A 17,999-nucleotide genomic window follows, 5' to 3' on the forward strand; every position below is an offset into this window, starting at 1 on the left:
GATGATGAACTAATAAATTAATAACACGAATCTTTAATGGAAACAGTGGTTATGAAAATTGTCTGGAATATTTTGAAAAATGTAGTATTTCAACCATAGGTATACACTATAACATCAAAATCAATCAAAGAAGTCAACAATATTTCCGCCAGAATCGCCAACAGGCATATAAAGAAGCTTTTCCAAATGGAAACATTCTTTAACAAGTACTCATGCAATTAAGCTTGATATTGTATACAGAGTTATTTTCGCATCTGTGCATTTACAGACGATATGCACCATTCAATATTCGCCCAGACCAGGGATGGGGTAATTGAAAAAAGTAATTGTAATTGACTGTAATTAATTACATTTTTTGAAGTAATTGGAAGTAATTTGTAATTGAACATTTTTTCAATTACTTGTAATTGTAATTTAATTAATTACACTGAAAAAATACCATGTAATTTCAATTACTTTTTCAATTACATTCAATTACTTTATATAATACACATTCATGATATATTCATGATATATCATCACCACTACCTCCCCATTTTACTGGTTTTTATTTTATTGATAAACATATCCTCAATCCTCTAATTATACAAAATCTTAGGTTAATGCTTACAAAAAAATAATTAAATGATTAGCTTGATAATAATAAACTAGTTTCTTTCTAATCATTATGTAAATTTTGAATTTTTTTATCTATGTTTATAAATATGAATTTTGAACCACCCTTCTTAGGTCTATTCAGCTATGAAACACACATTTATTATATTTCAATCTTTGTTGTTTGATCAATAATAAAGAAAAAGAAGGTGTGTGTCATTAATTAAGTTCTCTCTTGTTGGAAAGAGATAATTGCCCTCCAGATCACAGCTTTAAATTGCAATCAAAACAAATCAACTCCTCTAAAGAGATATTCATTCCATGATTTAGAAGACCAAGCCAATGGAGATAATTATTTCAATTTAAAATGCTCCGCTAGCTTTAGAAAAAAAAAACTTTCAATTTGATAATTATTTTAATATTTAAACAGATTTTTATGAATGAATTTTCTATCTGTACAATTCTGATTTATGAAGTAAAATTGTTCAACAAAAATAGCAATTTAGGAAGTTCAGGTTACCTTCAAAGAAAATATTTAATTTGAGAGGTTACAGTTGCGACTCATTTCACTCTATTAAAATACTCACTTTCAATCAAATATCATAAGCCATGATTTGTGTACATGTAGGTTTTGTGTGGTGGAAACTGCATCAAACTGATCTCAGATAGTTCTTTAAGATATCCTTATTGTTTTGTAAATAAATGTTATAAATTAAAACAGAATGATACACAATGCCTATAGCATATTATTTCTTAATTGTACTGTTTGTGCAGGGCTGAGCTTATATACAAATAAATGATGTTCTGTATATTCATTGACAAAGATTATAAAAATTTTCAAAAAAAATTAAAAATGTAATTTGTAATTTAATTAATTACTTTTGCAAAGTAATTGTAATTTAATTAATTACATGTCTTAGAAAGCCTGTAATTTAATTGTAATTTAATTGAAGAAAAAGTCAAAGTAATTGTAATTTAATTAATTACTTTTTAAAGTAATTGACCCCATCCCTGGCCCAGACACAGTTATGTTGGAAAGATAAGTCTGATTTGAATTCTTCCCTTTTAAATCCCCCCCCCCCCAACATGAGGTCGAGAGGGGGCACACTAAACCAGGAGAGGAAATCACCCTGCATACAGTATTCAGGTTTGCAATGGCGAACAGTATAATCAGGCTCAAAAGTCCAACTAAACAATACAAATTGTGGGTAGAGCAAAAATGGACCTTGGATTAGGTGCCATGGAGGAGTGAGCATTCCCTGTCAATTGGTCACACATACCCGGTGTGCACCTTGTTATGATCGGGTAAAAGAAAAAAAACCCATAGACAATTCAGTTTGGAAATAATGGCCTAATAATTTATATGACAGTGACGACTGAACCACAAGAAATACAATGGATTTCATCTCTCACATGGACATGAAAATGCATTTTGTGGACTGGAATAAAACTAACAATAATAGATTTTATTTTGTGGAGATAGTCTAGAATAAAATGATTTGTTTCTAATATGTTGCACAAATAATTAAGTGTTTCCTGTTTAATTAATGTGCATATAATAGCGTTCAAAATTTTGCATAATGTAAATCATATATGGTACCAATTTTGATGCACCAGATGAGCATTGCGACAAATAATGTCTCAACAGTTAAGCTCATGCCGAAACGTTGGAAATCCAAAATATTTAAATAAAAAAAACTTTGAAGAGCTGAAAAAGATATTATAAATTATTGTATTAAAAACTTTGATGTACTATGCTATAGATAAACTTTTCATAGTTATTTTACTATATCTGGTACAATTATACTAAAGTTAACTTTTGTAAATTAAGGAAACTAGAGTTTGCTATACTTTTTGTTAGGGACTGTTTGACTGCTTGGAAAATATATCATATTTCTCAAAAAGTGAAATATATCCATAAAATATATATCAGTTTTCTGTTGTTGGATACGGAATCAAATATGGAGATAACGAACAGTATTCAAGCTCAAAGTCCAATTAGGCAATACAAATCGGGTGCAGAGCCTCCAGAATCATCAGAGGTGGGATCAGGTGCCATGGAGGAGTGGGCATCCCCTGCCGACCGGTCACACCAGCCGTGTGCTCCTTATCATGATCGGGAAAACGAAAAAAATCCGTCGACAATTCAGTGTGTAAATAATGGCCTAACAATTAGTATGAAAAACGTCAGTCAGCATTTGACTTAATGATAGGTTGTATTTGCTTACAAGGTCATTATATTTACCATAAAACTTGCGAAATAATGACTTCAAACGAGACTGTTGATATCCTTTTTTCATCAAATTCTTTGACAATAGGTTGCCTTGTTTTAGAAATTGTTCATATGTAGAGCATGCTCTTGCGTATCGAAACAACTGGGAGACAAAAACACTATTGCTACATACGTAAGGAAAGCTGAGTAGTAGTAGAATATCCAAATATGAAGCAGATGTGTCTGACTCTTAAATTTCAAACTTATTGGGATATATCGAGTCAACATATGAATGGAAGTAACTATTGGTAATTGATACGTCGTCGATTTATCTAAATGTCTAGTTGAAGGCCACAGCAAGTTTTTTTTTTTCTTTTCATGTTGAAGATTTTGAATCAATTCTGCTTCATATGAATACAAAAATAGGTCTGCTAACAAAGGGGCGCAATTGATACCCATGGGAATTCCAACAGATTGAATTCATTTCAAGAATGTGGCAGGATTTCTGCAATATTTTCACTAGTACAAAGCAGTAGTGAAAATATCAAAACACTCTGTTTCTTGAGTGAAATAAATTCCATAATTTTTTTTTTTAATTTCCTGATTATTTCATCTTCTTTGGTTTTCCTATTGCCCTGTCCTTTTGTAAAACGGTGTAGTAGACTGATTTTATAGTTGAACGTTTGTGAAATTGAAAATTGAAAACATGGATTTAACAGTACTTTACAGAAACTTTGGCAGATTTAATATGTATCATCATATGTTCATTGGTTTATTTACTCAGCTCCCTATAAACAGAAGTATTTTCCTCATAACACTCGTCATGAGAAGAAGGAAAACTGAAAGTTTTGCCCCGAGTTTTACATTTTCAGATGTGAAAATATCACTTCTGATAATTTTATTTTTGATAATTGAGAATATCACTTTTATTCAATGGAAAAATAACAGCACTTAAGAAAAATAATCTCACGTCATTGTCAAAAATTGTAAAATACAGTGTATCATCAATCAGCTGAATATATTATTTTCCTAGCATATGAGTTTAATTTATTGTGAATCTTCTAAGCATCCTTCTGAATGATATTTATTTTCATTAAAATATTTAAATGATAATTTTCTTGTTGGAAGCACAGTTCCTAATGCGCATATTACCTGATCTAAATTTCAAAATTAGTGGAAATGTCTTTTGAATATATTAACTATCATACATAATACTATTTACTGTAATTATATAATTTTAAAGACGCCATTTTCTTAATATAGATCTGCAGGAATATGGAGTCAAAAGAAGTGGCATCAATACTTATCGCAACGTACTTAGATTTTGCATATACCTATTACCAGTTATTTGATAAGTTGATCAGAATCATTCAGAAATTTTACATAAACACTGTTTGTGTGAATAGCCATGTAAAATATACCTAAATACTTAATCTACGAAATTACTCAATCTAAGTTTACATAAACAATAAAGGCGAAACTCACTGAAATATTCATTCACAATCGCTCATGTATTTTTATCCTATTTTTAATTAGGTTTGTTTATTTTTAGACAATAGATGGAGAAATGAATGAATGTACTCCAAGAGTACAGTTGTTGATTTGTCTATGGTGCAGGGATAAATTTTACTCCATTTAAAATAACTATTTTATGTTATCGTGAACATTTAAACAAAATTACGAGTATCCATTTATTTACATGAGGAAGTTTCTTTATTAACACGGAAGTTCCTTAATTATAATAATTTTTTGAAGTTATCAAAAATTTTTGTGTAATACAATACACAGATATTGACATTTGATAGTAGGTTCATTTTTCATTTGCAAGAGGAAATATGTTTTATTGACAAGGAAGTTCCTAATACTTCTTTAGGGTTATCAAAGAGTATTGCAAACTTTGCTTTTGAGTTGACCCTTGCATATATTAAGAAGCAAAGTAATCAGTGAATGTATGACTGTATATATGCAAGTGTATGTGTATATCAATCACAGAGGAGTGATTAAATCATACATTGAATCTTTTATTGTCAAACCTCCGCAAAATATCCGTTGAAAAAAAGTAAGTATTTAGATTTTATTATTTGGAGGTCTGTATTTGCTCTGCTCCCAATTTGTACTGTTTTTATGGACTTTAAGCTTGAATGCTGTTCGTTATCTTTCATATTTCATTCTTGAAAACCCAGTAAAAATGTCTGTCAGATAGTTTCACAAACTTTTAAAATTATGTAAGGTATTAAACTTATAAATATCATGTAAAAGCCTTGAAGAATATATCTGAGATCAAAGGATCCATATCTTTTCCTATTTTCTTGATTGTATTTTGAGCAATTAAGAAAAAGGTAAAGAAAACTAACAGTGATAAATCTTACAAATCCCTAAATGCTACAAAACGTCAACCAAACACGGAGCACTGGAAAAACCAGAGGTGGGATCAGGTGCCTAGGAGAAGTACATATCCCCTGTTGCAACCAGCATTGAAATAGCGCACACTATTAAAATAATTATTTCAATAGTGATTGAGAGTGCACTTTTAAAAAAAACCCATTGTAACCACTATTGAAATACCGATTTCTATTGAAATACTTAATTTAATGGTGGTTGAGAATTCATTTCAAAAACAGCACTTCATTGGAACCACTATATATATTTTAAAAGCGACTACTGTTGAAATAACTATAGCCGTTGAGAATGCACTTTAAAAACACTACATTGCACCCAGTCATGGGAAAAGACAATCATTATCGAAGCAATTGTTTCAATAGTGGACATTATTTCAATAAATCACAAATGAAAAAACACACACTATTAAAATAAATATATCAATTCATTGATTTTTTTTTACTGTAACCAGGATAAGTGTAAAGAATGTGTCCCAATGTTTGTAATGTTTACAACACACACATATATAAATATAATCCAAGAATAAAATTAATGTATACCGTTTTGTGAGATTATCATTATCTTCAACAGATTCATTATCTTACATATTGTAATTGGAAGTAGTTTATAAAGAAAAAGTACAAAAAGCATTTTTTCAGTAGGGTTATTTCAGTAGTGGTTACCAAATTTTACCCACTGTTGATATTAAACTTACTATTGAAATATTGGCGGTATAATATATTTCATATATTAGTAGGCAGTTTTTCAATAGCGATTTAATTATATTAACCACTACTGAAATAACACCCACTCCTGTAAAAAATCCTATACTAAATTCCCCATAAGTGTTGTTTTCATCGTCTTGAAGAGTGATTTTTCTATCAAAATTGGTTGTGTAGACATGTGCATGAATATAGGCGAGAATGCTATTAAAGATTAGGGTGTGGATAAATGTTAGATTGAGATCAATGAAATTGTTGGAAAATTACAGTGTGAAGGAGATGCCATTTTTATGGTTGCATTTAAATTTTATATGAACTTTGAAAGCTTAAAACAGCTTTACGCTTTAATGGACAATTAATCTTTCGATGTAAAAATTAAATATACGTTTTTGGCCATTATCTACAAATGTATCCTTCTGATCCATCATATTATATTTTCACCAGAAAGTCTACCCAAATAGCTATAATTTTTTTCCTTCTTTTTAATTTTGATATTCCAATTTCTACAACAACATGTACATGTATGAATTTAACCTTTTACTTTTCCAAAATAAGAGCAATGATGAACCTTCTTTAACATATTTTCTTGAAAATTGCATATACGTGTATTTCTTAATTGATGTTGTTGGTTTACGGTGTGTTTCAACAATATTTCAAGGGAAGTTTCCATATACAGCTGGCATACTTTGATTGAATTTTAGGTATTACGGTAAAAAAGATGTACAAAGTGTTTCATTATACCCGCACTTTCTAAAGAAAGTTCGGGTATATTGTTGTTACTCATGTCTGTCCGTCCGTCCGTCCGTCCGTCCGTCTGTCTGTCACACTCTTATTTCTCAAACTCCTCTTACATTTTACACAGTAGCCTAATCATCTTTTGGGAGGTGTTTGGTGGTGTCCTGTAGATGTGCAGTAAGGTTTTGGAATTTTCATTTTCACCCTGGGGGTCAAATGGGGGTCGAAAAATGATGTTTTTTATGCAAAAAGCCCCTGGTTCCCTGAACTCCTCTTACATTTTACACAGTAGCCTAATCCTCTTTTGGGAGATGGTTGGTGGTGTCCTGTAGATGTGCAGTAAGGTTTCGGAATTTTCATTTTCACCCTGGGGGTCAAATGGGGGTCGAAAAATGACGTTTTTTATGCAAAAAGCCCCTGGTTCCCTGAACTCCTCTTACATTTTACACAGTAGCCTAATCATCTTTTGGGAGATGGTTGGTGGTGTCCTGTAGATGTGCAGTAAGGTTTCGGAATTTTCATTTTCACCCTGGGGGTCAAATGGGGGTCAAAAAATGACGTTTTTTATGCAAAAAGCCCCTGGTTCCCTGAACTCCTCTTACATTTTACACAGTAGCCTAATCATCTTTTGGGGGATGGTTAGTGGTGTCCTGCAGATGTGCAGTAAGGTTTCGGAATTTTCATTTTCACCCTGGGGGTCAAATGGGGGTCGAAAAATGACGTTTTTTATGCAAAAAGCCCCTGGTTCCCAGAACTCCTCTTACATTTTACACAGTAGCCTAATCATCTTTTGGGGGATGGTTAGTGGTGTCCTGCAGATGTGCAGTAAGGTTTCGGAATTTTCATTTTCACCCTGGGGGTCAAATGGGGGTCAAAAAATGACGTTTTTTATGCAAAAAGCCCCTGGTTCCCAGAACTCCTCTTACATTTTACACAATAGCCTAATCATCTTCTGGGAAATGGTTAGTGGTGTCCTATAGATGTGCAGTAAGGTTTTGGAATTTTCATTTTCACCCTTGGGGTCAAATGAGGGTCGAAATATGACGTTTTTTATGCAAAAAACCCCTGTTTCCCAGAACTCCTCTTACATTTTACACAGTAGCCTAATCGTCTTTTGGGAGATGGTTGGTGGTGTCATGTTGATGTGCAGTAAGGTTTCGGAATTTTCATTTTCAAGTTTTTGATGCAGTGGAAGAGCTCTCACTAATACATATCAGCATATTAGGTTTGATAAAAATATCTTGAATGATTTATTCAAAACTGAGCTTAACACTTATTTGAGAAAAGAGAGGTCAAGGTCAACTGAAAGGTTGAGGTCAAAATGTTGATGCAGTTGAAAAACTTATATCAGTATGTATTTACTATTAGCATAGAAGTTCAACAAAAATATCAGAAATGGTTTATTTAAAATGTAGATAAGGCCAAATAAAAAAAATATGTGTGGTTCGGGTTACCCGACCTTCCCTATTTTATACCCCCGACCCTAAACTTTTTTTTTGGCAATTTTCATATTTTTCCGGAATTTCCCCCAATTTCCATCAATGGCTCCAGTTTAAGTTTTAGTTTCAGCAATGACGGCCTCCTTGCAAAACATAGTGCAAGTGTTTAATAGTGTTAAGTCCAAAGCAAGCTAGCATGTAGGTGTCCCCTACCAATATTGACTAGTATATTATCACACCACATCTAAATGCCATTTGCAAAGCAGTGATAGGTATTATTTAGAAAAAAAAATTAAGAAAATCATTTTGTTAAAAAAAAAAAATTAAAAAAAATTAAAAAAAATAAAAATCCCTACCTACCTACCCTAATTTTTTTGGAAGTGTAACCGGAACCACACATATTTTTTTTGTTTGGCCTAAACACTAATTTAAAAAAGTGAGGTCAAGGTCAAAGGAAAAGTCAAGGTCAAAAAAGTTGATGCAATTGATATCTCTCAGCAGTATAATTAGATCAGCATATGAAGTTTGATAAATATATCTTGAATTGTTTATTCAAAACTGATCTAGACACTAATTTAAGAAAAGTAAGGTCAAGGTCAAAGGAAAATTCAAGGTCAAAAATTTTGATGCAGTTGAAAAGCTTACATCAGTATGTATCAGCATATGACGTTTTATTGAAGTCGGACATGACAAACACTATATGCCTCGGCCATATTCATTGCAGGGCATAAAAAACTTGAATCTACACTATATGAGGATGTTTCCATATCAAAATGACTAACAAGCAAATTCAAAGAATTGTGGTCCCCTGCTTTCCGTGTCCTAGTGGATGGGATGCCATTATTTATGACATATTGTTTCAAATATGCACGCCCTATCATATGTCATTCAAAAGTAATCACCAAAGTTAAAATTTTTGAAAATTAGGTAAAACATCAAGGTCAAGGGGTAAAAAATCATAGCATGCTTGGAAACATCTTGTTACAGGTAATGTACATGTCAAATATAAAAGTCCTATCTCTTCTCAATCAAAAGTTATAAGGAAATATAACATTTTTGAAAAGTAGGTTAAACTTCAAGGTCAATGTCACAGAGTCAAAAGTCATGATATATTTAGAAAGGTCTTGTCACAGGTAATATACATGTATAATATGAACGCCCTATCTTTTCTCTTTCAAAATGATCATTTGAAATAATGTTAAATTTTTTGAAAAGTAGGTCAAACTTCAAGGTCAAGGTCATGGGTTCAAAAATCATGGTATGTTTAGAAAGTTCTTGTAGGTAATGTACATGTGAAATATGAAATCCCTATCTCTTATTATTCAGAAGTTATGACCAAGGTTAAATTTATTGTGACAGACGGACAGACTGACAAATGGACAGACTGACAGACAAATGAGATTTAATGTCCCCTAGGTCCCTTTCGCGAAAATGGATGACAATAATGCCCTTGCTATTCATGAGAAGAAGATTTATGATGGAAAAAATCCCCTGCATTTTTCTATGTAAATCATTGGATCCCCATATGTGGCCCCATCCTACCCCAGTGGGTCATAATTTTAACAAATTTGAAGCTACACTGTCTATGTAAAGAAAGTTTCAACTTTTTGGGCCCAGTCAGTGGTTCTTGATAAGACTTTTTTAAAATGATACCACCAAATTTTCACTAATTCTTGATTATCCCCCCTTGAAAGAGGGTGTGACCCTTCACTTGAACAAACTTGAATCCCCTTTACCCAAAGATGCTTTGTGGCTGGGTTGGTTGAAATTGGCCCGGCGGTTCTAGTGAAGAAGACAAAAATGTGAAAAGTTTACAGGCGGACAGATGGATGACAAACAAAATGTGATCAGAAAACCAGAAAAACTCAAGTGAGCTAAAAACTGATGATCACAAGTACTTGCAAAGAGTTACAGTATTTGAAAAGCAGTTTTTTTTTCATGCATTAATTGTTTTCAGAAGCTGAAAAGGTATGACTTGTATCCATGTTGAAAAAACTTCACATTTCAGAAAACAGTATGATTAAAAATAGTTAATCAAGGTGCTTTGAGTAGCAAAATAAGCTAAACTGGTATAGCTAATTCAACCACAGAGCTTAGTGAATTTTAAAATGCACAACCTTTTCAACTCTTAATCATTCTTAAAATATTTATATCATCATTTCTGATTCAAGGGAGAACTAGAGATATGATCAGAAGTATATCCATTGACTAATAAACATGTACATGTATATTGTGTTTTTTAAGTCATTAATGTTTGTTTGTTGTTAAATGTCCCTCTTGGGAATTTTTCACTCATACGGAGACACCACCACTCAAAAATAATGAAGACGTACAAGTCGGATTTGAGGTTAACATTCATTTTAGGAATTTTCAACAATTAATTAAGACGTAAAGAGATAACTCCTTCCCCTTGCCCGGGGCTTCCCCATCCCAGACCCCAGTTTGTTCATGTATGCAAACTAGTCTAATACTTTGGTTTGACATAAAAAAAATGTGAATACATACAAATAGTTTAATGGTCCATCTCTTTGAATGATTTTCATTCCTAATTCTAGGTTGACCCAAATTCATGAATGAAATGTCAAGTAATCTTATCATTGATGCACTTCTATTTAATTTGATGTAGTCATATTATGAACAAGAGAGTGGGGATGACCTCAAGGGTTCATAACCTTAAACCATTAGATGTACATAACATAATAACACAAGAAACAAAATTATGTATAGTCAAATGGAAAAATTTTCTACTATTTAGGAGTCGCATGATCATTTGTCATTTCAGGGACAGGGAGCGGCTAGGGAGATTGGACCCCCCCCCCCCCGGAATTTGCAGAGTTATTTAAATAGGACTATATACTGATTTACAGAAGCAAATAAAAAATGACTTTGGATGCCCTCCCCCTTTAAAAACATGGACCCCACCATCATTGTTTTTATTTTGTTTGTTTGTTTGTTTTTTTTTTTTTTTTTGCTCCTCGGGAAATTCTGGGCTGGAATTTTTTTGGACTGAGGTGTGGACCCCCCCCCCCCCCCCCCGGAAAAAAATTCCCGGATCTATGCCTGTAACTGAATGTAATGTCGACAACGGGAGATAACTCTTCAGAATGTGAAATTCGTCTATTGTGGCATCGATGATCCACTCTCTACGATCGGCTCATACATTCAGTGTGTGAGAGAGAAACGAACGACAACTCTGCATAGGAGATTGCCGATGATCTTTGATCCTTTTTAAACTTTAACCTAACCATTTGCATTTCGGTTTATTTTACCCCAATCTATACTTAAACTTGTACTTACCGACTGTCATAGGTCCTGTCAACTTCATGAAATATAATCCAATTAAAACACAAAATGAATTAATTTCCACTGATATACATGTAACACTGCACCATGTCACATGGCATGTGCAATCTAAAAATGATAATGGTAAAACTAGTACTAGTACTGGTAGGGTGACGCAAGCCCAATGTGATGTAGAAATTTTCAAAAAGGTGTTCACATACATGTACAGTACAAGAACAAATTTTAAATTATCATAACAAACGATGTTTTAACATAACTTTGCCATCTAGGCCTATTTCCAAAAACAGGCAAATTGTGTGTGTGTGTGTATTGGGGGGGGGGGGGGGGGGGGGACACATATAAATTGATTGGGTATGGCTTTTCAAGGAGGTTTTTGCCTAATCAAATACTAAAAAAAGTTTGCACATTTTGATAAATTAATCAAAAACGCTTTGTACTAAAATAATATTATTTGTTGTTGAGAAGATAAATTTAAAAAGTTCCAATTATGGGCCAAAAATTTATATCCCCCCCCCCTTTTTATTAAAACCTAATTTACAACATTAATTAAATTCTTATATTTCAGACCGGTAATGAATTAAGTATATGAAATGCATATAAGAGGTTCATGGGTCACATGGTCTTCTGAGCATTTTATGCTCGATTTGACGAATACATGTACTGTGTAAATTATAGAATTATTTGGACTTTTTCCTTGGTAAGCCCAATATGAAGGAGTGTGCACTTAGAGGCAAACACCTTAGTGCGGGTATTACTGTCTCATGACAGCATCTAGTTATATATGTTCCTTTTTGAATCTACGAGTTGACAAACACAAGAAATAGAAACAGACAAATATTTTCATCAATTTAATGTATGTATCCATTGGTATCATTTTATGTAATGATCAACCAAAACATTAAACCACGGGAGAATCTCAGCCATTAATCATGTAAATGAAAAATCGTAAAACTTCTAAATTACGTTATTTTTTGGTTAAATTCATATTAAATTTCACATGTTAAAATCTTACAAGTTTTAAATGAATACCGTCTCATTCACAAATCAAGAGAGGGACACCTATTGAAATTTTTCGCATTATCACATATTTCTGCTGAGAACCCAATTGAAGGTTTATATTCTTTTCGAATTCATTCATTATCTTTGGTTAAGATTTCAGGCCCCTATTCTTTAAGAACTCCACAGAAATAGGTCCAATCGTCGAGATCTGCCGAATGCAGAGGGCAGCAACACTCTTTTATTGAGGTGTTGAAAATTGAAAAACTGTACCGTGTTAAGTTCATGTAATACTTAAAGTTCTGTACACTGAAACATTTGGCATTGTCAGCAACAATTTCTTTTAAAAATTTTGTAAAATCCCATTTTTTCTCATTTTGTTGCCTCTGTTTGATTTTCACAAATCACTCGAACGCAAATTAGAATTGGAAATGGTCATTAATTAATTAAATTAATAAAAAAAACTAGCTAAAACTCTTTCTGACACTTTTCGGAGGAGTATGGGAAACAACTCCCCACACCATTAGTGAAATCTTTGGTTCTTGAACTCCTTAGTCTTCTTAAATTGTCATGTCTTTTATCACATATTATCCCTGCCTTTTCAATCGTAGTAAATAGCCTTCTGATTACCATCTTAGAAGGCTTCTTTTTTGCAACTTTTTTTATTTTCTCTCATTTTTAGTGATGTTTTGTGATTATACCCGCACTTTCTATTAAAGAAAGTTCAGGTATATTGTTGTTACTCATGTCTGTCCGTCCGTCTGTCACACTCTTATTTCTCAAACTCCTCTTACATTTTACACAGTAGCCTAATCATCTTTTGGGAGATGGTTAGTGGTGTCCTGTAGATGTGCAGTAAGGTTTCGGAATTTTCATTTTCACCCTGGGGGTCAAATGGGGGTCAAAAAATGTCATTTTTTTATGCAAAAAGCCCCTGGTTCCCAGAACTCCTCTTACATTTTACACAGTAGCCTAATCATCTTTTGGGAGATGGTTGGTGGTGTCATGTAGATGTGCAGTAAGGTTTCGGAATTTTCATTTTCACCCTGGGGGTCAAATGGGGGTCGAAAAATGATGTTTTTTATGCAAAAAGCCTCTGGTTCCCTGAACTCCTCTTACATTTTACACAGTAGCCTGATCATCTTTTGGGAGATGGTTAGTGGTGTCCTGCAGATGTGCAGTAAGGTTTCGGAATTTTCATTTTCACCCTGGGGGTCAAATGGGGGTCGAAAAATGATGTTTTTTATGCAAAAAGCCTCTGGTTCCCTGAACTCCTCTTAAATTTTACACAGTAGCCTAATCATCTTTTGGGAGATGGTTAGTGGTGTCCTGCAGATGTGCAGTAAGGTTTCAGAATTTTCATTTTCACTCTGGGGGTCAAATGGGGGACGAAAAATGACGTTTTTTAGGCAAAAAGCCCCTGGTTCCCTGAACTCCTCTTACATTTTACACAGTAACCTAATCATCTTTTGGGAGATGGTTAGTGGTGTAATGTAGATGTGCAGTAAGGTTTCAGAATTTTCATTTTCACCCTGGGGGTCAAATGGGGGTCGAAAAATGACGTTTTTTATGCAAAAAGCCCCTGGTTCCCTGAACTCCTCTTACATTTTACACAGTAGCCTAATCATCTTTTGGGAGATGGTTGGTGGTGTCATGTAGATGTGCAGTAAGGTTTCGGAATTTTCATTTTCACCCTGGGGGTCAAATGGGGGTCGAAAAATGACGTTTTTTATGCAAAAAGCCCCTGGTTCCCAGAACTCCTCTTACATTTTACACAGTAGCCTAATCGTCTTTTGGGAGATGGTTGGTGGTGTCATGTTGATGTGCAGTAAGGTTTTGGAATTTTCATTTTCACCCTGGGGGTCAAATGGGGGTCGAAAAATGACATTTTTTATGCTAAAAGCCCCTGGTTCCCTGAACTCCTCTTACATTTTACACAGTAGCCTAATCATCTTTTCGGAGATGGTTGGTGGTGTCATGTTGATGTGCAGTAAGGTTTCGGAATTTTCATTTTCACGATGGGGTAAAATAGGGGTCGAAAAATAACGTCTTTTATGCAAAAAGCCCCTGGTTCCCAGAACTCCTCTTACATTTTACACAGTAGCCTAATCATCTTTTGGGATATGGTTGGTGGTGTCCTATAGATGTGCAGTAAGGTTTCGGAATTCTTATTTTCACCCTGGGGGTCAAATGGGGTCAATTTTTTTTTTTTAAAATATTTAACATGTTTAAACATCCTGGTTCCCAGAACTTCCCTTAATATATTTTATGCACTAGCCTTAAATCATGATCATTTGGAAGATGATTGATTTTGTCCTGTGGATGTGTAAAATGGTTTTAAAATTTGCATTTCCATGTGGATAGCAAATAGGGGCAGGAAAAAAATGGCCCCTCCCTAACCCATGGGGTCATGATTTGTACAGACTCGAATCTACACTTCTTGGGAATGTTTCCATATTAATCATGCTTTTGTTGTTCTTAAAAAGAAGAATTTTGAAGATTTTTTTCCTTTTAAATCTCTATAAAACTTTGATCCCTTATTGTGGCCTGACCCTATCCTCGGAGGTCATGATTTGAAAACTAGAAATATGTCCATAGGACATAAATGCCCCGCCGAATGTATAAATTACTAATGCAACATGAAAATTTGTATGAGTGTATGAAGTTTGATGAGAATATCTTGAACAGTTTCTTTAAAATTGAAACTAAAATCTAAAAAAAAATGGATATAGATGATAAATTCTCACAAAATTATGTATAAGTGCATGCTTACATAAAAATATCTTAGATTGTTTCTTTAAAACTAAGCAAAATACAAATTAAAGAGAAGGGAGGTCAAGGTCACAGGAAAGTGCAAGGTGAAAAGTTTTAGATGCAGTTGAATAGCTCCCACTAATACATATCAGCATATTAGGTTTGATAAAAATATCTTGAATGATTTATTTAAAACTGAGCTTAACACTTATTTGAGAAAAGAGAGGTCAAGGTCAAAGGAAAGATTGAGGTCAAAATGCTGATGCAGTTGAAAAGCTTATATCAGTATGTATTTACTATTAGCATAGAAGTTCAATAAAAATATCAGAAATGGTTTATTTAAAATGTAGATAAACATTAATTTAAACAAGAGGCCCAAGGGCCTTAACGGTCACCTGAGTATAATACAACAATTTAGAGGATCCATAGAGTATAAAATGAACTGAAAGGTGAAGCTTTGTTGCCCAAAAGCAAGAAAAATAGGGTGATCAGGATCAACAAAATAATTAGTCTAGTGTTCATTAACAGTACATAAATTAGGTTCTAATCTGTTCCCATTTATCACTCTCACCAGACAGTATATAAACAAACTTATAATCAGTGCCTCTGCACTCTTTTAATTCCTTGTTGAAATCTCTTACATTGGCCTCTCTTGGTCTTTGATGAACATTTAATAAGACAAGTTATTTTTGTCTCATTTTTATTTATCTGTTACTTACAAGTCTACCTGATCATTAAAACTATGAAAGTACTTTTTGTATTTAACAATAAAAATTCTTGCATAATTCTCTTATTCTATTAACCTTTCAAGTACATTATTTACAGTGATTAATTAACACAAGTAAATGGCAAAGGGGAATAACTCCTCTCAATAGAATACAAATTAATAGAGCCCTGGCCTGGACCAGAACACTTGATCAAATGGTTCTGATGTTCAAAAATCTGGTAAAAATACCCTTCCTTATTAAAACTTTTACTCTTTTTGCCTCTGATATGCCCAGGTGCAGAGAAGATTTTTAAAGCATTAATGCATTTTCACTATATAATAAATAGAGCCCGGCCCTAATATCAAAACCTCTGATCCAGGGGTCATGAAATTCACAATTTTGGAAGAGGCATCCTTGCTTATCATAACTATGTATTTGTTTAAATAATACCCAGGAGAAGAGAAGAGGATTTTCAAAGAAATAATACACTTTCACTATATGATCTATATAGCCCCACCCTAGCACCAGAACCCCTGACCCTGGGGCTATGAATTTCACAATTTCGATATAGTCACCCTTGCTTATCATAGCTATGTATTTAATTTGTTTAAATAATACCCAGGAGTGGAGAAGAAGATTTTCAAAGAAATAATGCACTTTCATTATATAATCTATATAGCCCCGCCCTAGCACCAGAACCCCTGACCCTGGGGCCATGAATTTCACAATTTTGGTAGAGTCACTCTTGCTTATCATAACTATGTATTTAATTTGTTTAAATAATACCCAGGAGTAGAAAAGAAGATTTTCAAAGAAATAATGCACTTTCACTATATGATCTATATAGCCCCACCCTAACATCAGAACCCCTGACCCTGGGGTTATGAATTTCACAATTTTGGTAGAGTCACTCTTGCTTATCATAACTATGTATTTAATTTGTTTAAATAATACCCAGGAGTAGAGAAGAAGATTTTCAAAGAAATAATACACTTTCATTATATGATCTATATAGTCCCACCCTAGCACCAGAACCCCTGACCCTGGGGTCATGAATTTCACAATTTTGGTAGAGGCATCCTTGCTTATCATAACTATGTATTCAATTTCTTTCAATACTACCCAGGAGTACAGAAGAAGATTTTTTAAGAAATAATGCACTTTCACTATATGATCTATATAGCCCCGCCCTAGCACCAGATCCCCTGACCCTGGGGCCATGAATTTCACAATTTTGGTAGAGTCACCCTTGCTTATCATAACTATGTATTCAATTTGTTTCAATAATACCCAGGAGTAGAGAAGAAGATTTTCAAAGAAATAATGCACTTTCATTATATGATCTATATAGCCCCGCCCTAGCACCAGAACCCCTGACCCTGGGGCTATGAATTTCACAATTTCGGTAGAGTCACTCTTGCTTATCATAACTATGTATTCATTTTGTTTCAATAATACCCAGGAGTAAAGAAGAAGATTTTCAAAGAAATAATGCACTTTCACTATATGATCTATATAGCCCCGCCCTAGCACCAGATCCCCTGACCCTGGGGCCATGAATTTCACAATTTTGGTAGAGTCACCCTTGCTTATCATAACTATGTATTCATTTTGTTTCAATAATACCCAGGAGTAAAGAAGAAGATTTTCAAAGAAATAATGCACTTTCACTATATGATCTATATAGCCCCGCCCTAGCACCAGATCCCCTGACCCTGGGGCCATGAATTTCACAATTTTGGTAGAGTCACCCTTGCTTATCATAACTATGTATTCAATTTGTGTCAATAATACCCAGGAGTAGAGAAGAAGATTTTCAAAGAAATAATGCACTTTCATTATATGATCTATATAGCCCCGCCCTAGCACCAGAACCCCTGACCCTGGGGCTATGAATTCACAATTTCGGTAGAGTCACTCTTGCTTATCATAACTATGTATTCATTTTGTTTCAATAATACCCAGGAGTAAAGAAGAAGATTTTCAAAGAAATAATGCACTTTCACTATATGATCTATATAGCCCCGCCCTAGCACCAGAACCCCTGACCCTGGGGCCATGAATTTCACAATTTCAGTAGAGTCACTCTTGCTTATAATAACTATGTATTCAATTTGTTTCAATAATACCCAGGAGTAGAGAAGAAGATTTTCAAAGA

The sequence above is a fragment of the Saccostrea echinata genome, unplaced genomic scaffold (assembly GCF_033153115.1).
Source record: "Saccostrea echinata isolate AGI-Se365-2 ecotype Australia unplaced genomic scaffold, CSIRO_AGI_Sech_v1 ptg000029l, whole genome shotgun sequence".
NCBI classification, from domain to species: domain Eukaryota; kingdom Metazoa; phylum Mollusca; class Bivalvia; order Ostreida; family Ostreidae; genus Saccostrea; species Saccostrea echinata.